The sequence below is a fragment of the Pelecanus crispus genome, chromosome 1, assembly GCF_030463565.1.
Source record: "Pelecanus crispus isolate bPelCri1 chromosome 1, bPelCri1.pri, whole genome shotgun sequence".
Lineage (NCBI taxonomy): Eukaryota > Metazoa > Chordata > Aves > Pelecaniformes > Pelecanidae > Pelecanus > Pelecanus crispus.
In genome coordinates this window covers 216,704,106-216,728,066 of record NC_134643.1, presented here as the reverse complement: position 1 = coordinate 216,728,066, position 23,961 = coordinate 216,704,106, and positions in this window count along the sequence as shown.

The following is a 23,961-nucleotide window of genomic DNA, read 5'->3' as shown; positions in this document are numbered from 1 at the left end:
GCAGTCCCTACAGTGAAATACTGATTAACAGGTTTGGAAAATTGACAAGCCTTCACACCAATTACAGACAGGACTGGAGTTGCTAAAAGACCAAAAGAGTCTTCCAGTGCAGTCTCTCCTTTTTAAATTAGGGCAAGGTTGCCCTAATTAATCTTTAAAGTTCCTTGGCACAGGTTAAGTTGTCCACCATGTTTATATGATTTTCTAACTGGATATTACTGACAATTGTTCATAAAGACAGGTCTCTAGGTATTTTATTTCTAGCTTTATCTGTCAGTAATGACTTTTCTACAGTGTTAGGTCTTTCCCTGACTATTCACCAATGCTACTGTGATCCCTTCCATACATGGAAAAGCATTTACTAAGGAAGAGCCAGTAGCACGTTCTCATTTTATATCTTTTCTGCATGCCTTCAGATAAACCAGAACGTGTTTTCAAATGCCTTGCATTAAAAGCTTAAACATCCTCAGCTCTTCTTAACAGCAAGTTCTGAGTGGTAGGTATTTCTGACAGTGAGACCAGATGTTTTTGAACACATCTGTGAAGAATCAGCATTTGTCTGTGAATTCTGCATGCACAACAATTTATTCCACAAAGCCATCTCAGCTAAATTTCCTAGAAGAGTAGCCTGTAAAACAGATGAACTCATATATCTTCTTAGCTGTGATGTCTTTTTTGGCAGGAGGAGCAGACTCTTCTCTAATACCAAGGTAAGACACTGCTGGAACTCCAGTCTAGCTATTTTTCATTCTGATTGTAGTTACAGTAGTAAAAGCGTTCATGGTATTTTTTTAAGAGCCATGATAAAATAAATGGGACCATCTTTTTACTTAGATCAGTCCATGCAATCTTAATTATGTTTAATTTTCTCTTTCGATTTACTGTGTGTTCTTGCATATAATACATATAATACATAATACACCTTTTGCTGCTTCTACTTAAAATTAAAAGCAGGAAACAAGCAAGCAAACTGCCCAAGAGTTTCTGCCTCAGAAAAATTTCCAAATTGGATTTTGTTTCAGTTTGGCAGATGCATTCTCCACAGATTGTGACTCCCCTGACTGTGTTCCCACCGCTCCCAGCTTCTTCCTGCCATTCCATGTTCCACACACTGGGCACATCCCTCCTGCAGGAGCTGAGCAAGAGCTTTTCAAGCACTCATTTGTCTCCTCAGAAGCATGCCATTGTAACATAGTGTTTTCTAAGGGAATTTGTGGAGCTGTATAAATATGCAATACACATACTAAAAATCTTAGGACTGTGAATTCAAACACTTAAAAGTAGAATTAGTACTGCTTTTGCAAGTCTTCATTCAACCCCAATGTGTAACTCTATCATGGTAAGAAGGATTATGCAATCATGGTTTCCTAGGATATTATCTGTCTCACTTTATGTTAACTGCCTAAAATAAAGATGTCAAGTTGAAACATATTGCTTTAGTGGACAGCAAGATACTGGAACCACCATGGGCAACTCATCCCATACTGTAACAAATGTCTGAAGTATTTCTTTGAATAAATAGGGAATTTATACACTTCTGAAGAGCATTGGTTCTACCTGTTAGGATCCTTCTCTTCTGCCATAAACATAGAAAATAGTAGGAATCTACTCCCATTCTGCCAAGACCTTTTCCACAATAGCCAGATGGTTAGACGAGAAACAAGAGGTTCAGTAATTTCAGCTCCATTCAACCTGACAGGACTGAACTCGTATTGCTCAATAGATCATAGTGTCTTCTAATGCCAAGGGATATCCCAGTTTAAAGTGTTCCTATTCATTCTGTAGAATTTGGCCTACCTGCATGACCCCTGTGAACTCAAAAAACCAGCAAGCAAGAAGACTTTTGGAGGCTTGTAGAAGGGATATAAATTTTCACCTTTCTCCCCAGGGCAGGCACTTTTTCTTCAGTGGGCAGCTGACATTAGAAATTTCAGAATAAATAGGGAGAATCCTTATAAATGTAGTTGCTTACAGGATTAACTAAAGTAAGGTAGATTGCTTTTTGAGACCTCGGGTCAGTTCAGGGCCTAACCCTATACATGGGGAGGATTTAGGTATACTGTAAGCTACCTCCAATCACTACTAGTTATGCATACTAACTCCCTGATAGATGCGTCAGGGAATTTGATCTTTTTCTACATCTCTGTTCTTAAACTCTTCTTCTTGCATTTCTCATAGAAATATGATAATTGGAAATGCTTTCTGAAAGATTTTTTAGAATTTCATTGAAATATCTTCCTACTGTTGAAGGAGTAACGCCTCAAGCTTTACTGGAATATGCAGGAAATGCTAATCCAGATGCAAATGTTTGTGTATCTCAATAGAAATTCATGCCCAAGCTCCAGTACCAAACACCTGCAAACTTTAGTGAATCTGATTTCCAAATGTGATTTATTTTGAAACCTTGATCCTAGGATGCAGCACTGAAATAGCTAGTGAAGGAGTGCAGACTCTGGAGAGTCTGAGATGTCTGTACCAGTCAGCTGGTGGAGGATGGAAAATAAAGTATATTGAGCCTGAACTTGACAGGTGAGTTAAGGTTCTCTGCTATATTTCTAACGACCTCTGAACATCCCAAATCCCTTTTCTGGATTCTGTATCTTGTAGTGCTCTTTACAGCTACCCTAAGATTATTTTCTCTGGGATAAATAAAATTGAGCAGACAAAAGGAGCATTTCAAAAGCTGGTTTTTGGGGGGGGGGGGGGGGTGAAGTGAAGAGATCAGGTCAAATCTTTGCTATGTCTAAGAATTTTAAGATGTTAATATACCATTCTTACTGCAATCCTCTCTACTTCTCACACTAAGTCGTAGAAAGACTGTTTTGTGTCTTCTCCGTCTATTGCATGAAAGCAAAGCATATGTTCATCTGCTTAAATATATGGATTTCACAAGTTACAGATACGCATTTCTGGCAGTTTTGAAAAGAGGCTTCCTGTTTCTCTACATTTTGCTTGACTCTACTTCTTTCTGTTCTGAAGACAAAAATAAAATAAACATTTCTTTGGGAAGGAGAATTTTAAAAATGTGTCTGTTACTGCATAAACAAATCCCAATGTTGTGTAACTATTCCATGGAAACTAAACAAAGTCATTTATTTCATCACTGTGTTAAGTGCAAATAAACTCACATTTTAACAGTGTTGCCTGTCTTTCACACATTCTTGCACAGTGGGATAGCATGGTGTCTAAGTCTATATCCATATTAATAAACTAAATAGGACCTGTGCATAAACTCAAGACTTTGCACATGATTATCCACAGATAATCCAGGTCCAAAGAGAAATTCTTAGCACAGTCTATTGCACAGTTTTGGCCAGGATCAATTTAGCACTTTCCCAAATAATGGGAAATAACTCTTTCTAAACACACCTTGCTATCAGCCAGTCTAGCAGTACAACAGATAGAATATCTGCTTCGAATCTAAGCAAGCTTTTCTTTCTAGTGAGCCTGGCAATTTGGAGGTAGTGTAGAAATCACAGTTTTAGTCCCAAGTGTACCACATACTCAGTGAATGTCAAAAATACATGGAAGGATGCTGTGAAAAGTGCCTGATTACTTGTCAAAGGGGGTGAAAATCTCATTTACTACAGCAGGAACTGGACAATAAACCAATGTCTTGCCCTGGGACTCCCTGTGGCTTTGGGAATTTATACCCTATACATTGGGGATAATTTAATTCAATCAGCAAATCTGCCTGCCTGAATTCACTACGGCCAGAGTGCACACTCCAGAGCACTGGGATCCTGTGTACCTGAGCATACCCCAGGCACACTGGAGCAGGCAGGCCTGTCCTTTGGAGGGCTGGAGCCAGGGCTTGGAGAGCTTGGATGTAGGCTGGAAGCTGCTTCTTCAGTGTGGCAGTGTCTATGGACTAGCAATAGTATCAGGAATGGTGTGGCCAGCAGGAGCAGGGAGGTGATTGTCCCCCTGTACTCAGCACTGGTGAGGCCACACCTGGAATACTGTGTCCAGTTTTGGGCCCCTCACTACAAGAAAGACATTGAGGTGCTGGAGCGTGTTCAGAGAAGGGCAACAAAGCTGGTGAAGAGTGTGGAGCACAGGTCTTATGAGGAGCGGCTGAGGGAACTGGGGTTGTTTAGCCTGGAGAAGAGGAGGCTGAGGGGAGACCTTATCGCTCTCTACAACTCCCTGAAAGGAGGTTGTAGTGAGGTGGGTGTTGGTCTCTTCTCCCAAGTAGTTAGCAATAGGACAAGAGGAAATGGGCTCAAGCTGTGCCAGGAGAGGTTTAGGTTGGATATTAGGAAAAATTTCTTCACAGAAAGGGTAGTCAAGCATTGGAAGAGGCTGCCCAGAGAGGTGGTGGAGTCCCCATCCCTGGAAGTGTTCAAAAAGCGGGTAGATGTGGCAGTTTGGGACATGGTTTAGTCTAGTCTGCCTTTGACTGGTTTAGTGTGGACTTGGTAGTGTAGGTAATGGTTGGACTGGATGATCTTAAAGGTCTTTTCCAACCTAAACAATTCTATGATTCTATGATTCTATGATTCTATGATTCTATGATTCTATGATTCTATGATTCTATGATTCTATGATTCTATGACCAGGTGTTTCTCAGCAGTAAAGAACTACCAGGATTAACTATTTCAATTCGTCATTTTGAAGTAACAGCATACACCTCACCGCTATGAGGCTTAATTTACCTGGAACTTTGATTGCTTTGAGGAGAAAATTCAACAAAGGAAAATTATATTCCAAGCATATGAAACACTGAGGGACTAATGTATTAACTGGGAGTTTTAGCTCTCTATAGCTTTGGCAGTGCGACATGTAAAGAGCTGAGTCTGAAAAGGAGCTGAGAAATATTCTTAAGGGGAAATGTTTTTCACAGACCCCTGTCTCTCTTGGCACAAAACCAATATCTTCTAATTACTGAAAGTATGTAAGGACAGTCACACTTTAATGTTAGGACTGAAAGAGGCTAAAGAAACTCCGGTGGATAGTGTGCTGGGTTTCTCCCAGGCGCTGCAGAGCATAAGTGTTCCATTTTGTTTCCAGATTTAATTCCTGACATTGCTTTTGGTTTGCACTCTGAATCTGTGAAAAAACAAATCTCTGCTCAGCTCTGACAGTCAAAAATATCCCATACAGCAAACACTCCAGGATAACGTATTTGTTTCTGATGGATGTATTCATCTGTTTTTCATGCATCTTGATACATTTTTCTCTCTTCTACTTTTACTGTTTTTTTTTAATTCTCCCTCACACTAGCCTTAGAATTTCAATCGTAGAAATCGTATAAGATTTTAATGATGCTTGATGAGGTGCTGAGAATTGCCACAGGGCACAACCAAAGAGGCAGTGTCCTTTCAGAATGAACATGGTGATCAGACGTGCTTCAGTAGTAACTTTTTCAGAACTAGTTGGGGCTTTTTAAAGTATTCCACCTGTTACATGCTTTTTATTGAAATGAAAATAAGTACCTCTAACAAATAAACCCATAAAAATGTAAAGGAGAGGAAATACTGAGGTTGCGTATATACACCACACTTAGCCATTTTATTCACATACTAGTCAGTGGACTTATCACTTGAACTTTCCACTGGAAAGGTGACATTGAAAATCACTGAATGAACTTGGAATTTTTCCTGTGCAGCCCAATTACAGAACACCTGTGCTAAATCACTCCGTGTTGATTCACTGCGATCATTCATAAAGCTCAAGATCCCTCAAAATGTCTCTTTCCTCATCTGTAGTGAGGTGGTGATGGTGGACAAGTGGCTTCAGTATGAAACACGAAACATTGCTCGTTCTGATCCTCCTAAAAGGGCTTTTATTTTATTTAATTTTCATGGCAGCATTTGCCAAGAACACCTGGGCTACTCCACTTGTCTCTCATATATAATCTATTTTTGTGTCAATTTTTAACACCCTTGAAAGAGGACAAGAGCTGCTACTGGCATAATTGTACATCATAGTTCCAACCCAGTCTGAATAAATCCATCTTTTTCCCAGTGCTGCATCCTAGAGAAACTTCCTCTGGATTTGCACTCATACTATGGAGCTCCATATACAAGGGCTAATGCCTTATTTCAGCCAGCTGATCTGTAAAGGCCTGTTTGCAAATTGAGAATGTGAACTCTGTTTGGAGAATCACTTATGCCTCACAACACACCTGTACCGCATCCATACTAGAACAAAGAGACTTTTATACACCTCATGATGGAAAGAACATGGCCTCACACTTCTGTCTGTAGAGTAGTGTTTTTCAATCTTTCTTTCCCACACTTTGTGAAACCCTCAGAATTTTCCAATAAAGCAAATTTGTGCTGTCTGAAAGTACTTTCTTCAGCTATTTTTTAACAGCTCCATTGCAATTAACCCACACCTCCTGCAAATCAGAAACTGAAACCCACCTTTTCATTGTACTCCAAAATATTTTTTTCCTCACTCTGGAAGGAATCTTAAGTTTCCTGCAGGGAATATTCCCCTTAAAACAGGATCCAGCTTTGAAGCATGCCATGTTTCATGTTGTTCCTAGCCATTCATAGAGTAAAAATTAAAACAGGATGCTGAGAGAACTTCCTTGTTGTTTACTGCATGTTACTTGATCAAGTAAGGCTATATCTGCAACAATAGATATTGCAACTCCAGAAGGAAAATCCCATATCACAGACCAACTAGTACAGAATAAGTATGTTCATGTCACTTATAACACATGACGAGTTCAAGTGAACAGGCCATGTACACCATGGCACTGAATTTGGTTTAGGTCCTATGTTCTAAAAACAGTTATTACTTTGCAGATGGTTTTCAGTTGAAGATTCTCAGAACAAGGAAAGAACAATGTCACAACCTGATGGACCGGTATATTTACAGCATGAAATCAAGGATGAGGATGATATGCCCCGAGGAGACCATGGAAGTGCTTGAGAATACAAGGTGTGCTTCAGTAATATCAGAAGACACTACAGGGCACAGAGCTAATACATGACACTGTACAAGACATGGCTAGCAAGAGGGGTCTCTGCATCAAACTACCCCAAGAAAGAATAACAGAATCCTTTGCTAGTCCAACTCCCTGCCCAAGAATTGTCAACTATAACACATGTCCCAGGATTTTGTCCAGGCAGGTTTTGATTACCAGCACAGATGGAGACTCCACAAAATTCTCTGGGCAAAGTGCTCCAGTGTTTGACCACCCTCACAGTAAAAATGTTTTCCTCTGTTCATATGGAGTTTCCTATTGTTTAAATTTGTGCCCACTGTCTCTTGCCCTATCAGTAATCAGTACTGAGAAGATTCTAGGTCCTTCTTCATTCCCTCCCATCAGGTATTTATACACATTGGTAAGATTCCCTTGAGCTTTCTATTCTCCAGGCCTAGAAAGCTGTTTGCATTCTTCACCATGAGGTTACCTTGCAGGCTGATGGTCAGCTAGCTGTCCACCAGGACCCCAAGGTCCTTCTCTGCAGAGCATCCTCGGAGTCAGTCAGACCATTTCTCCAGCCTGTCCAGGTCCTTCTGAATAGCAGCACCCCCATCTGGTGTATTTGCCACACTTCTCCCAGTTTTATACCATCTACAAATCTGCTGAGGGTCCACTCTGTCTCATCATCCAGGACATTGATGAAGATATTAAGCAGTATTAGCCCCAGTATTGACACCGGGGATATACCACTAGTGACTTGCCTGCAACTCAGTTTTGTGTCACTGACCACAGCCTTCTGTATGCCTGGCTCTTATACAGGCCTCCCCTAGCACAGGCTTAAATGGTGTTTGACACTCCATAATCAGTGGTCAGCTAGAAAAAAGGCTGCAGGCAGCCTTTGATCAAGGACAGCTGACACGTTTTGTTAGAAACTGCTAGACCTACCATACCTTACCCTTAGCCTTAACTGACAGCAGCAGATACCCTCACATTCCTCTGAGAAGTTCAGATCCCAGAGAAAGTGCTCAGAAGGTCAAGAAGATCTCAAAGATGCAGAGTCCAGAAAGTGTTGCACAAACTGGAACATCTGATAGATCTACTCTGGACTTTGCTCTCACATGGACCCGAGACTGGGTTTTTCTTTAGAGAAACTTTAGAAGACAGAATCATAGAATCATGGAATCTTTTAGGTTGGAAAAGACCTTTAAGATCATCAAGTCCAACCATTAACCTAACATTACCAAGTCCACCACTAAAACAATTAAGGGTAGAGTAGCAACCCCATGCCTCCTGGCTTGGTGGCTGGATCATTTATAATGAAAGTAAAAACTAGGAATCATTAAGATTGGAAAGGACCTCTAAGATCATCAGCCCAATCATCAATCCAACACCACCATGCCCACTAAACCATGTCCCAGAGTGCCACGTGTACCCACTTTTTGAACACTTCCAGGGATGGGGACTCCACCACCTCTCTGGGAAGCCTCTTCCAATGCTTGACTACCCTTTCTGTGAAGAAATTTTTCCTAATATCCAACCTAAACCTCCCCTGGCACAGCTTGAGCCCATTTCCTCTTGTCCTATTGCTAACTACTTGGGAGAAGAGACCAACACCCACCTCACTACAACCTCCTTTCAGGGAGTTGTAGAGAGCGATAAGGTCTCCCCTCAGCCTCCTCTTCTCCAGGCTAAACAACCCCAGTTCCCTCAGCCGCTCCTCATAAGACCTGTGCTCCAGACCCTTCACCAGCCTTGTTGCCCTTCTCTGGACACGCTCCAGCACCTCAATGTCTTTCTTGTAGTGAGGGGCCCAAAACTGGACACAGTATTCCAGGTGTGGCCTCACCAGCGCCGAGTACAGGGGCACAATCACCTCCCTGCTCCTGCTGGCCACACTATTCCTGATACAAGCCAGGATGCTGTTGGCCTTCTTGGCTGCTTGGGCATACTGCTGGCTCATGTTCAGCCGGCTGTCAGCCAACACCCCCAGGTCCTTTTCGGCCAGGCAGCTTTCCAGCCACTCTTCCCCAAGCCTGTAGTGCTGCATGGGGTTGTTGCAACTGAAGTGCAGGACCCGGCACTTGGCCTTGTCGAACCTGACAGAGCCCAAGAATGAACTTACTTCCAGGCAGTATTGACTGTCAGTGAAACAGGAGCCATGTGTGAACATTGGAGTTACATTATTTGCCATTGGAGACATGCCCCATGTTTCCCGAGAACAAAGGCGTGATGATCAGTCTACAAGTGCAAATGGCATAAACTCTGTAATCATACTGCAAGCCAAACTAGTACCTGCTATTAGACCTTTCCTTGTCCCCCTCTATCTGTAGCCTTTATTTATTTATTTTTGTCCCAGATCTGATACTTTGTCAGTAATAAGGACATCTAGGAATGGAAATCCTGGTCCCACTGAAAGCTATGTCAAAATTCCCTATGAATCCTGCAGTTCAGTGTCAGGCCATCCCACCACATTAAAGGAATTCCTTTTTTTCTGTTCTACTTGTACTATTATACTTCACCCGTCACTGTGGAATCTCAAATCCCTGACCTAAGTATGGATAAATTAATTCTGAAGCTGTTTTTCAGAGCAATGAACTGAAAACGAAAGGCCCAAGAGTTTTTAGAGGCAGCCAGTGGAAACAGAATTTCTATCGTGTGCCCTCAGGACAACAAAAATTCAAAATTCTATAGCATGCTTTGAAAGGACAATATTTAGGGTAAGATGTATTATTTCACTTTAACCATCAACAATTCAGTGATGAAAACCCAAGTTAGTAATTGGTGATCAGACTACTGTCAGTGCAAAGTGGCAGACATATTTATAGGAAAATTCAGCTTTTCCACAGATAAGGATGGAAAATTTGTGGGATGAATAACTATGTGGAGATATCTCTCTCCTTTGAGTATAGCAAGAATATATATATGTAGCTTAGACCAGACACCTATGCCTTAGAAAGCTAAAGTGGGATGAACAAGATTTAGAGAGATAGCAATATAGTCCCATAGGTTTTGTTTTCAATACATCTTCAAACAAAGCAATCCTGGTCAATATTTGAAGGGGTGACCGCTGTGGATCACAGGAGCTGCAGCAAACAGAATTAGTATTAGAAACACTCTTCATGAATCATCACTGAAACACCATACTGAGTTGTTAAATGCTAGGCACTCTGTTGAAGATGAGGCATAAAACACAGCCAATGATCTTTTATGCACAATAAAAATGCCATGTCGTCTTCACAAGAGGAGTAGTGAAGTTGGCCCCAGTGGCGTGGTTTTCTTCCAACTGAATAATTGCATACCACATGCTACTTTTTCCTGCACTGGAGAAGACACTGCTTGCATAACATTGTGGTACTTTTGTTGCAGGCTGCTATGCTTCAAGGTTAGGCTTCTTCACTGCATATGTCCTGCAGTAAAATCTGTGATCCAAGAGAAGACAGAAAACTGTAGACTCAACAAGAGGTGTTTCTTTTTGATATTCTACTACAGGAAGAAGTATTGAGTCATTTCCTTGGGAAACCATCTCCCAAATCCACTGGTCTCTGGGGTCTATATCACAGAGGGTTGACTAATCACATTTGGAAGATCTTTATTTCCTTCCCAGCTCCTCCAGAAGAAGAGCTGTTGTTGGATACATTCCCATCACAGGCCCCAGTGACATCTGCATCAATTAGTAGTGCTTCTACAAGTACTAACTCCAGCATGAACTTTGAAATTTTAGAAATCTGTTGTGGCTACAGGATAATAAAAGACCAGCCTTCTCCAACATAATGTCTGTTCATCTCCTCCATCAAAATCCCATTGCCTCATGACTCTCTCAGACAGGAAGGGCAGTATCTGGGAAGTGAGAGGAATATCATGAAGACTGTCAAGAAAACCTTTGTACTTGCATTTCTCTTTTCTCCCTCCTCGAGTTGGTTAACTGTGAGGAGTGGATTTTGCAAGATTTGTTCCAGGATCTATGACTAAAAGGAACCCTCCCAGAAGTGTCACTCAGTCATTAATGCCTGCAATTCCCCCTTGTCTGAAATTATATAAAATTAATATAGGCTTTAGCTATTTCCAAAATATGTTCATCCAATATTTAAGCTTTCAAAGTGATTATAGCAGTTAGACTTGATGATCTTAAAGGTCTTTTCCAACCTAAATGATTCCATGATTCTATGAATCTATGATAAGGTTGGACAGGGTTGTTCTTTGGTTTCTGACTCTAGAAACCAGAAATACCGCTGTATAATCCAAGAAAGAAAATCAGATGTTCTGATATATAAATGCCAGGCACATGTCTGTCTTTGAATAATATATCAAGGATCTCAGGATAAAATATCTTAATAATTTAACCAACAACCCAGAATCTTTCATTGTGGATATCTGCCAAAAAGAGATAAGGGCAAGATAGATGTTCAGATACACATTTGTACACACTGATATTTTTTTAAAACTCAGCAACTCATTCAATCTTGAAGTGAAATGTTTCATTTCAGATTCAAGCTTCTTTTGGAATGAAAGTGGAAGTCTGAAGCAGAATACTTCATCTTGAATAAAAGTGATTTAGCATTCCCTGAATGGCTTTTGCTGCTTTTTACATCTGAAGCTGCTAAAACTGAGACAACTGAGCAAAATATTTTAGTGTTGACAAAGCTTCATCTTTTTTCCTGAAAATTTGATTCAATTAATAGATACTGGTTAGTTTTATTAGGATTACACACAGCTATCAAGGTCTATCCACAGATACCTGAGAAAAAATGATTCCCATTGCTCAGCTGTATATCTGGAATTTGTGAATAATGTGGACACAGCAAAAAATTACTTGAGAACTTTCACTCAACAGGCACAGAGGTCCCTCTGTATCTTTGTAACATTGTTAACTTGCTTCTTGGAGGATGTGTAACAGCAATTCAACCATTTCCAAAATAAGCCTTCTTTGTTTAGGGACCACTCTGTCTTGTCAGGTTGACAGGAGCTCGGTTTTATCTTTCAAGAACAAAGCTAAAGAGGCAACTGCTCCTTAAACCCACCATGCTCCAGCACAGAGACCACTGACTGTTTAGTTCCCAGTGCTGTTTCCTACTGTTCTCTAGGTGGCTCCAACCCAGGTCAGCAAGGCCTGACAGGAGCACTGCAAGGTCTGGTAGCAAAACAGAAAACAATAATTGCTAGGTGTGAGTGCTCAAGAGTCACAGTACTTTTTCTAACAGGAGTCACAATAATCATATATTTTTCCCATATCAAAGAGCAGTTTGTTTGCTTGTTTGTAATAGCTTAGTTTGCTTCTTTTCCTGTATTTATTGAAATCAGTGGTTACAGGTAGGTTTTGGAAAGGGAATACTGAACAGTTTGTGAAATAAAAGCTGAAACCCCAAAGTCCCTCAAGCAATGGCTCCATTGTAACAAATTTTCCAGTGTTGGAACTGTTAAGAGGTGCCTCCTTCGTTTGTACTTGAATAAATCTATCCAGAAGTGACATGAAAAGAGCAAATAATGGTTGATGCAGAGCAAATGGATTAGACAAACTCTCTCCCACAACCACACATATAAGTACCTTTGGAGACCAGAGGGATTAATCCACAGATGGTAAATTGTCTGACATGTATGCAAGCAGACAAGGGTTTTCAACCTTCAATTATTGTACTAAATAATTTTCTATTTAGTGCAAGATTTCTGCCCCTGAACTTCGCTTTATATTATTATTTGTTAGAGGGCTACTGTCAGCTTCAGGGCTAAAGTACTTCTGAGACTGAAAAGTGCCATTTACAGCTACTCTTTGAAAGAGAAAAGATAAAATTAGAATCTAAGAGAAAAGATAAAATTAGAATCTAAGATGACTTCACTTGTTCAAGTGAAGTCACAAATCGGCCCTAGAGGCAGATACTCTGGAACAAAATCGACCAACAGAAAATGTTAGTGAGGTGCTCTTCAATCATAATTTCACTGCAGTCAGTACTGTAAACACCAAGCACACAGATGGCAAAGCATCAGTGTCAGCTGCAAACACTGCCTGTAAGCTATTGGAAACACTCATTTTCTCATTCCTCCTTCCACCCGGGTGTAACTCCGCTGCTGCAAAGCTGCCACAGGCCTGCAGGACTGGAACCAAATACACAATGGAAAGCCTAGGGAGCTTTAGTCTCTAACCACAGAGTGGGAGAGAGCTTGTTGCATCCTAAAATCCAGGTCAAGACAGGGAATTATTTCTATTTTTCACTTGTAAAGAGGCTAGCTCTTTGGGGAAAGGCAGATTGGACAAACACTTTGTAAGACACAGCCGCAGTGAACAATCAGCCAGTGAGTTCCCAGGGGCACTGGAGGCAGATACATATGGGAACCTCAGATGAGAAAAGGCAGCCTTGGGAGACTGGTGCTGCTAAGAGCTGCTGTAAATGTGAACCATGACCTTATATCTGTTACAAGGTTCTTCTGTTGTTCACATAGTTAGTGAGATGTCGTTGCTGTGCATGCTCTCCCCTTCAGGAAGGAGGAGAAATGCTCCCTATCTATTTTCAATTTTAAATCACTTTGACCTCAGAGTGGTCAAAACACCCTTCAAAAGCCAAGCTCATCACTCACTCTCAGCAATGTTCTTTTTCTTTATCCTACATGGAAAAAAGAGCATGGATGGCTTGTCCTGAAGCTTTAAAAAAAATAAGCAGTGCTGGCACTATGGTACCATTTGCTTGATTAACTAAAGGACTTCATAGCATGACATACAAGCAGTAACAGGTCTTAATCTTACTCGGCATAGAAAGTGTGAATGATGTCAGACAAACATTTATGAATCCAATCAAAATTAGCCTAGAGACAGCAGTCTGTTATCTGCCAGTAAATCTACTCTTTGAACAGGAAATAAATTTCTGTGGTAATGGTACCATATTTTTTGTTACATCTTTCCTTTCCACAAAGGAGTATGTTGACTGTTCAAAATAAAACAAGTTTGCAGCAGGTGCTGCAAAATATATAGTGTGAGCTGACAGCCAAAGCTGCCTCTGTGGACAGATAAATGCACCTTAGCACAAGCAGCAACACTAAAGTTCATTTAAGGACACAGCAAAATAACTGACCAGGACAGAGAGCAAATTTCAAAAGGAAAGGTAGATGCCTGTGAAATGTCCTTCCACACCATCATACAAGCTGCTCAGAGGAAAACAAATGGATCATCAGGGTACTTTCCACACAGTTTTCTTTGCTAGGCAATGTGTAGAAATGGCATTGGAGGGATGACACCTATAACCAAGCTTATGCCCCATTATATTATTTAGCTGCCATTGACCACCTTGGACTAATCAGCCACTGAACCCTAAGTATAAACATGCACTTGGCCTCTGCACAAAAATAAGTAAAAAATTTGGCATATGCTCAGGTGAGAGCTCTGCTATGCCATGTTGAAGCAGAAAGGACAAGATTAATTTTGATGCAACCCTACTCAGTCTTCACTGCTGTCACCTCTTGTCATTCTTCTCTAGCAACTTCTTACCCAGTATCTTTCCAAAGTGTCTATGTTTAGGGTATGTTGCTTCCTTTTAAAGCCAGCATTTTGCTTTACTGAGATGTTTTCAGGTGTGAAGGGAAGGAGATGGAACAAAGGGAGTTCCTTGCCACTACTAAACAGAATCTATTATCTTTGGCTCAGTTTTTTGTTTTAGTGAGATTACTCTCAACAATATAGCCATAAACGAAACAGCTATACAAATAGGACAACACATTGCACTTCTGAGACCAAAATGAACAGCAGAAGGGGATTTATCTGAGCCTGGAGAGGCTTTGTTGCTGGGGGGAAAAAACACAGGTTTCAGTATCTAGATCTTATGCGGGGATTTTTTGCAAAATGCTCTTCCACATGCTATAGCTCCACTCATCCTTTACTGCAGTGTGCTAACAACAAAGCTTACTGCTTTCAGCAAGAGTGAAGCTTATGCTGATGCAAACTTTTCAGATCAACTCATTAATCTAGCATCTGGAAGCCTGTTAATCAGAGCTACAAGGTTACTTTAACACTCCCAGTGGCTTATGCTCCTTGGCAAGACTTTCCATTTTGTGAAACGTTTAGTTACTGACTGTGTTACACAGAGAAGCTGAAATTTGTTACTGATTGTGCACTCAGCCGTCATACAGTTATAAAGCAATGCACCTGGAAATCACTTGTCTGAAGTGCAGCACAGTGAAGGTACTAAGTCACCTATTACAGCTCCCTTCAATCCCAACTTGTGTTTAATTTTTAAGGTTATTGAATGGGCCATTTGAGATGATGTTAACACTTATTTTAAAAATTTTCAGAGTCTTCATCTTGAATGCAAGCAGGCTTATTTGAGCCTGAGAAAGTACTGAGATCACTTATAATCTCCTGAGGCTGGACAAAACCCCAGGCATTATGTTCATTCTTCCAAAGCTACCTTTGTTATCATTTAACTACAAAGCTAATGAAACCCAAAAAGGCAGACTAAAGGCTGTTTCTGGATGTCACTCTAGTACCATATACAATATCTAGTACGACTGTTGAAAGAAACAATGAAAAAATGTAGGCTGATTTTTCTGGATCCAAACTGAAATTTGGATTTGTGGGCTAATCTAAACAAGACAGAGAAGTTGAGTGCTGTGGAAGGGAAATTTCCCCTGAAGACATTTCCCAGATGCACTTGGGCTTTGTTAAATAAAAGACTTTTTTTTCTTTTGACTTAGTAGACATTCACTCATGTCCTGATCCAATGATTTCAAGGTTACCTTCAGACACCTTGCTGCCTTAGGACACAAGTGGTCTCGGAAACTGTCAGCATTTCTTCACCTTTACATCTGATTATAGACATATATTTTGGGAAATGGAGAAAGCTTGCTCCTAACGTTAACAAATTAGTACCACAAGAATAGGTTATTCTGAGAAAAAGCTACCCCTGTCAAGAAAAAAAAAAAAGTGCAATCATGAAATGATTTAATGAAATTTCATGAAATCATGAAATACATTCTTGTAAACTTCCTAATTAAAAAAAAAAATATTATCTTAGGCTAAATCCAGAACCATTCCTTAAGTAAAGTAAGAATCTCCTGAGACAAATGGTTATCTGTGCAGTTTCCCCAAAGCTATTGTCTCCAGCTTTTGCATCAAGTCTTCTTATCTTCTGGCAGTTCAGGCACTTTAAGCAAGGAACATTAGTCAGAAAACAGCTTTGAATAAGTTCTAGTCACATTCCTCTGTGTCATCACTCTGCACTTCCCTTCCTCTGTCTGCTTGTGTCTGGTCCTGAGAAATCTTTTTGCCATACAGCACTGCAGCTTGACAAACATTTTGGAGGGGAAGGCCCTGGGACATTTATAGCATCTTTAAGAGTAGAAATGAGCACTGGTGTGAAAATTTTTTTATAAAAATGAGGGAATGTTAAATGCAAAAATGTATTTTTATTAGATGAACAAATGTTGCCTTTACTCTAGCACTCTTCTTTTTGAGGAGAAAAACCCCCAAATCTCTTCCTTGTCAGAAGTTATGAAAATTACTTGTCTTTTTGTGAATTTTATATCTAAAAGTCAGGATATTCTCTGTGGTTTGTCAGATTTGGGGGAAATGCACCAGAATAATTAATAAAAATTCTTTGTACTATGGATAAATGCATAGTGCTACATACTATGTCAAAGTCACTCGTAACTATGGAATTAAGCTAGCAAAGAAGTACAGAGGAGGCATCCCAGCCAATATGGAGAAGGGAAGGTGCATAAAGGAGCCCTCCGCACAGAAAAAAACAGAGGGAAAACACACAATAAACAATTTCTAATTCCTGTATGTTAATATTAAGCCATTTGTATTTGACTTTGACATGATCAGCAAATATTATCTAGTTATTTATCTTTCTCTTTTAGAAAATTAAATATGGCCATTTTCCCAGTTAAGAAGGACCATCTGTAAATCACCAGTATTCAATTTTCCAGGGGACATTTCCATTCCTTTCCATTAACCATAGTAAATATGAGTTGGAGGATTTTTTAAGAAGTAAATTGTTACTAAAGGCCTCGTAGTGATTGACAGAAAACGTGTAGTGTTCTCACCTATACATTTATAACACAGTCATGAACATGTGAGCCAGCCACCTCAAACTAACTCCTGTTATAGTCACTGGGAAGACATAGAGCCAGTCAGATCCATCTGACTGGTTTTAGAACAAAATGAATCACTCCCTATAATTTGCAGTTACTCTGCACTGAGTGCAAAGGAAACCAAGACAACTAGCTCAAATGCATATGTCTACATCTGGTCAAATGAACCCCTATAAAATTGTCCAGTGAGCTCAGCAGACAAAAATTACTCCCAAATCTGTACTGAGATTAATGAAGAATGGTAGTATTTCTACTGTTGTTTAAGGAGTGTATAAGGGAAGTATAACATTATATGGTCAAAACTTACAGGAAGGTTACTGGTTTTTATTAAAATCTGGAGGACAATAATCCATTTTGCAGCCACCAGTCTCTCCCTCCATTTGCTTCATATACATTTGTGATCCAAACCCACTTAATGTAATCCCAGGCACAGTCTTTCCTGCGTCTTTCATCTCCCTGTGGTGGTGTTCTTCCTTTGTTATAATCTATTATGGACAAATGGTGGTTAGAAAGGTCTTCATAGCTAACCAGAAACACATACAGAGACTGGAGTGGGCCCTGGGAAAGCTGTCTTGTGCATAATTAACAGCAGAGCAGGGCTGCCATCCTCCCTGTCTGATGGTTTAGTGGAATTTAGTTCTTTATCTGAATACATGCCAAAGACAAGGGATTTGCCAAGCCCCACACAGGATACAGGGAAACAAACACAGAAGGGACATTTTCCTATCACTTCAGATGTCTTCTTGCTAGGCAGTTCAACTGAGAATTGGTACATCATTCGGGTGAAGCACACATGTGCCTTTGGGTGGCAAAATCAGCTTATCTAAACTGGTGTAGAGTCACAGAGAAATAACATAACTTTCCTATGGTTCCACACACTTCCGCTAGTTACTTAGTGTGGACTATGGAGTAAGGTACTCCATGCAAGTGTCTGGATGCTGAAACCCAGGTAGTCCCAGGTCATGTAGTTTTATGTCCTGTAGTTTCTTGCTTACAAGCCCATCCTGCACTACCTCTACAGAAGTGTAATTAAAAGTAATTTCTTCTACAGGTATGCCACACAGAGCCAAAACATGGATTTTGGGTGGAAAAACAACACCTGGCCTAGGTCTATTGCAGTGGGTGAGTCTTATTTTGTGAAAGTGTGTTTGGTGTAATTTTTATATAGATTCTAGGCCATATTCTTGAGTGTACTGAGCCATTAATGTCTTTGTCTTTTGGTTTTAGTGCTTTACAGACATAGCAGACGTTTAGAAAATTATGTTCATAGGATTGGATCCGTTACATCTGCTTCTTCTGATACATGCTGCTTTTCTAGCTTATTGCACTCTTTTTAAACTAAAAGAAGAGCCAAGAAATCTGATCTCATGCTTGACATTAATCAGAAAAAAAAAAGGAAATTATGCTTACGTGTACTTATAGGTACTTGTTTATAAACCAGAACAAGAATCAGAATGAAAAAGTTGCTCAGGTTCTCTGAAAGATCATTGTTCATACCTGTCAGTTGACTAAAATGACCATTTAAATAAGGAGAAAACATATTATTGAATGGTGGTTGGGATTAACTTCATCACACAACAATTATCATAGGAGGCAGGGCAACCAAGTCAGCAGCAGCAGCGTCCTGCAAGCTGCCTTGTCTTCAGCCACTTCTATGGCTTTGAACCTGGGCTTCATTTTAGTTACCTGTAGAAAGGAGAGTAGGACAACTGTTCTTAATCGTGTTGCTAAAGCACTTTGATATCACTTGGTAATAATGATTTATAAAAGAGCTAGCTGTCATTACTGTTTTGTATCCTGCAATCTCATTCTGCATATGTCCATTTCCGAGCTCTCCGTTTTACCATTTTGGGACAAGTTTGCCTTGAAGACAAGGGAGACCAAGAATCTTACTATCTTGACTTGTATTTGCTCTGTTCAAATTGCCTATACTATAGCCACTTCTTATGCAGCTAAAAGTGTATCAGTAGTCAGTCACAATTTTCTGATCATGTGGAAACTTTGACTTCTCCCCATACAGGATTTATCCAGAGTTCTGCTGGCCCAGGAGACATTGCTTGGTAAGCTATTTCCAAGCTTCTCACCCTGGATCTTTAAGCTATGCCCTTTTGGCTTCAATTTATCCTATGTAATATGGAGTACCTAAGACGCCAACATTCTGACTTACCTTTTGAAGGTACCTATCTCTCCCCATTGGTTATGCTCCAAGGCACTTTTTACTTAGCTTTGTGTTTTTTCTATATGTTGGAAAAGAAGATCACTGGGAGGGTATAGTCATTGATCTGTAGGTAAAACCAAACAAGATGGGGTTTAGACTGGAAATATCAAGCATCGCAGTCAAAATACATACAACAGGTGCCTATCAAGAAATATTTAATGGATGACTTTTGGTTCCAGAGATACCAGGATGTTTCAGATTTATTCCATCTAGATTCTAAAAGTTACGTACCTATTATAAATCCTTTATGTATACTTCATCTATATCACTGGAGAATCAGAGGCAGCTTTATGGAACAATTCATTCTACTGTCTCAGAAACCTTCCTTAAAATAAGATAGATAGCTCTCTGGAGCTCACTTTATCATTTTTTTTTCTCTTTTCTTTTTTTCTACAAAAAAAAACTAAGAAAGGTACTCAGTTGCCCACACATATGTATTTCATCCCATTTCAGAAACCCTAGAGTACCTAAGACAACCATAAGGGACTGGCAGGTATGGCACAGGATCTACAGGTGTTCATCTGGCATAGTAGAGAGAGAAAGTGGCATATCTTAGATCATCTCAAATCACAGAAAACACTTTGTATGTGGGCAGCTGAGCCCACCCTATAAGAAAGATTAGCTTGGACTAGACTTCTACTTTTAGATGGCTAAATTTGAGTAAGGTTAATCCTGCCTCCAGTGCTCAGTTTGAGTGTCTTGGGCTGGACTTGGTTGCTCACACAGTCTAGCATCATTTGAGATGCTTGAAAGTATCCTCTCTGGACACCAGCTGCCACTCCAGGACAGGGATCTTGCATAGGTCTTGCATCATATCTACCAACCAACATATCCAATTACACTAGACACCTATGTGTTGGCAGCTAACTCAAGTCAATGTCTACATTGTCTCAGTTCAAGAGATTCAGTCCTCTGTTATCCAGGCCTACCAAATTTGGCTCTGTTTTCAAGGGAAGTAGACAGGCATAAAAACTAGACATCTATTCTGCTTACAACTAGACAACATATCCTGTAGTATTCCCTCTTTTCAACACTGGGAGTATCTGTGTAGCCTATAATTTCTGCCAAACCCCATAAAGAGCTACATTTTTACATTTGCTTGCTGAAATTCAAAATGTTTTTGTGATGCATTATGCTTCCCAAGCTGTGATTCAGCATGAAATATAAGGACACAAGTATACTCAGCTCAAAATGGCAGGAAGTGGCCCCAAGGACCTCTGCAAAGAGAAACTCCATTGCACTTAATTTATGTATAAATGTAAGCAGAGAGAGACAAAAAGCACAGACATACCAACAGTGAACAGCAAGAGAAAAGGAATGCTGGTTATAAGAGCCATGCTGTGGCTGAGGAAACAAAAGGAGACACAAACAAGGAACAAAGAGCAAATTGTTGAACTACAGAAAAAGTTTGAAAATGTATAAATAACTGGGTGATGGAAAGTATCAATGTAAACATTCCTTGTAGCAAAGAAGGCATATGTACTTCTAGGGAGAGGCAGAATTGTACACAGTAAATTATGTAAAAGACAGGAAGAAATGTTGACATCAATCTGGCATGTCACTGTTGAGTCTGGTTGAGGCTTATGTGAATAACAGGCTTGGGTTATGCACTTTTCTTTTGATCAGCATTTTGGAAATACCACTGGAACACATATATGGCTATTAGAAGTCAAAGGCAACAAAAGTGTTAGTTCGGAAAGTGCTATATAAAATGTCATGAACGTGCTTACTATTGATAATCACATAATGCTCATAACTAAGAGTACAAGTTCATAGCTAAAAGCACACTTTTTCTCCGTGCCTGGCACTCAGATGCTATAGTCTCTGAGCACTGGACGTTTACAGAAGAAATTAAGAAAGTTTATCGCCAGAAATAATTTGTAGATCTGTCTCTAAAAGTCCATAGATTGAAGTAAGGTTATTTCAACAGTGCAAGGTTTATTAATAAAGAGAGAAAGCCAAAAAGATGAAAATGTTCCAAATAACTTCCCATTTGGAAGCCCATTAAGCTTAACATTGCTTCCCCAATAAAATATACCAATACATCTTTTCTGATGCCTAGTCACAGGTTACATAGACCTGATTCAACACACGATCAGTCTGCCCTGCTCCCATGAACTTGATTTTTTGCAATAACTTCAAGATCATGTTTGCAAATGCCTCAGTTCTCAGAGATCCTAAAATCTAAGGACAGATCTTTCAAACTCACTTAGGAGCTTCTACATCCAACCATACCACTGTGCTAATATCTATGGGATGCTGCATGACTTGGATAGGAAAAGAATTTCTTATCCTGTCAATGCTTTTAATATTTCACCATTTTATTCCCTCTGCTTCCAACTGGTATGTCAACAAAGTCTTTCTCAATGGTAAAGGGGGAAAAAAGAGGAGACAGAGAAGATGCTATGAAGCCTGTTCATCAGCTGCTACTGATCCTACTGCTACTGCTTTTGAATGCTGCGTTCTCTGAATTTGCCCTGAGGTTGCTGTATCCTGAGCTGATTTATGAGCAGCAAGTCTACTTTCCTCAGTCCACTGCACATTCAGATCCCTTGCAAAAGCCAAGACCCATTTCAAAAGTGGAGGCAATACCACAGGTGTGAGAACTGACTACCTATTTCTCAGATGGAAATTTAGTAGAGAAGGAGGACACTTGACAAATTAGTACATTAATTTTTTGCCTTTGGTAATAAGAGGAAAAGAGTATGTGACTATCATGAGATAAAGACGAGGAGTGGCCTTTTTAAGTAAGAATTATTTATCAGAGAAAAGAGCAATGAACTACAGCACAAAGAGAGAGTCTCCACAATGATCTCTTCCAACTTTGTTTCTCTTGTTTACCAGGGTCCAAATACCGTTTTTTCTGATTTATTCTACAGCATCAGAGACATCTAGTGGCTGAAGAGCATAAAAGAAGGACATATCTTGACAAGTCCTACTCCTCCCTGAAATCCATGAGAAAAGATGGGCCAGTCACCCAGTCCAATAGACTCAAGGTGAAGGAAACCACTTTTCCTCCTGGTTTTGCCTCTCCCAAAATATGGAGCTCAGAAAAGAGAATAGAGGTGGGTGAATGATGGTACAAGGTACATGTTGGAATGGGAATAAGAGAGCACTGAGAAGATATTGGTATCTTAGCCTGGTGTATAAAGCAACTCAACTGAACCCTGTGAAACGTAAGCCTAAATCTCACTCAGTTCCTGTCCTGAATCTCATGCAAAACAAAAAAGAGTGGGTTTTTTAACAGCCCTTGGAATTGCCAACATAGAACATGACTGGAAATATAACTCAGGTCATCAGCTGCTACATTGAAATCAAAGAGGTTTCTGGAAAAGCCAAGCAGATAATCTCCTGTCTACTGCTGAGAAAATCACCCTGTTGCAAACTAAAAAGACCATAACAGGCTGGAATTCAACACTTGGATGGACAAAATAGGACAGTTTCTTTTCCCTGCTGCAATTCTGTTGAAATCAGGGAGTTATACAGCAGATCAATTTTGCCCAGTGTGTTTCAATAATAGCACAAAGGTTCCTGCTTAAAAAACCCAACATATAGTTCAAATCTTGACTTCTATTATCTGTAGTTCAAAGCTTCTCTTAAAAATGGGCTTCCATTCCAGTGCACTTGCAATTAGTGGTTCCTAAGGGAAACCAGAGTTCACAGAGTTCTGGTACACACCTGCATCTTATCCCTAAAAGGAAGAACCGCATTGAGACATACACAATGGCCATCAGCCCCATAGTGTAGATGAAATCTACAGACTCCCCAGATGATTTTGCTATTTAAAGCACTAGTACATATGGAGATTGCATAGAAAATGAGATAGTTCATAAATACAAGAACACACTTCTGTACACCTTCCTTGCAGATGTGGTCCTTGCAGACAACACCAAGCTGAGTGGTGTGGTTGACATGCCAGAAGGATGAGATGTCATCCAAAGAGACATGGACAAGCTGGAGAGGTGGGTCTCTGTCAACCTCATGAGGTTCAACAAGGCCAAGTGCAAGGTCCTGCACCTGGGTCAGGGCAACCCCCAATATCAATACAGGCTGGGGGATGAAGGGATTGAGAGCAGCCCTGCGGAGAAGGACTTGGGGGTACTGGTAGATGAAAAGCTGGACATGAGCCAACAATGTGCGCTTGCAGCCCAGAAAGCCAACCGTATCCTGGGCTGCATCAAAAGAAGCGTGGCCAGCAGGTCGAGGGAAGTGATTCTGCCCCTCTACTCTGCTCTGGTGAGACCTCACTTGCAGTACTGCGTCCAGCTCTGGGGCCCTCAGCACAAGAAGAACATGGACCTGCTGGAGCAGGTCCAGAAGAGGGCCACCAAAATGATCCGAGGGCTGGAGCACCTCTCCTATGAGGCCAGGCTGAGAGAGTTGGGATTGTTCAGCCTGGAGAAGAGAAGGCTGCGGGGAGACCTTATTGTGGCCTTTCAGTACTTAAAGAGGGCCTATAGGAAGGATGGGGACAATCTTTTTGCAAGGTCTGTTGTGACAGAACAAGGAGTAATGGTTTTAAACTAAATAGGAATAGATGTAGAGTGGATATAAGAAAGAAATTTTTTACAATGAGGGCAGTGAGGCACAGGAACAGGTTGCCCAGAGAGGTAGTGGAGGCCCCATCCTTAGAAACATTCAAGGTGAGGTTCGATGGGGCTCTGAGCAACCTGATCTGGTTAAAGCTGTCCCTGGTCCCTGCAGGGGTGTTGGGCTAGATGATCTCTAAAGGTCCCTTCCAACCCAAAGCATTCTATGACTCTATGATTCTATGATTTCTTTA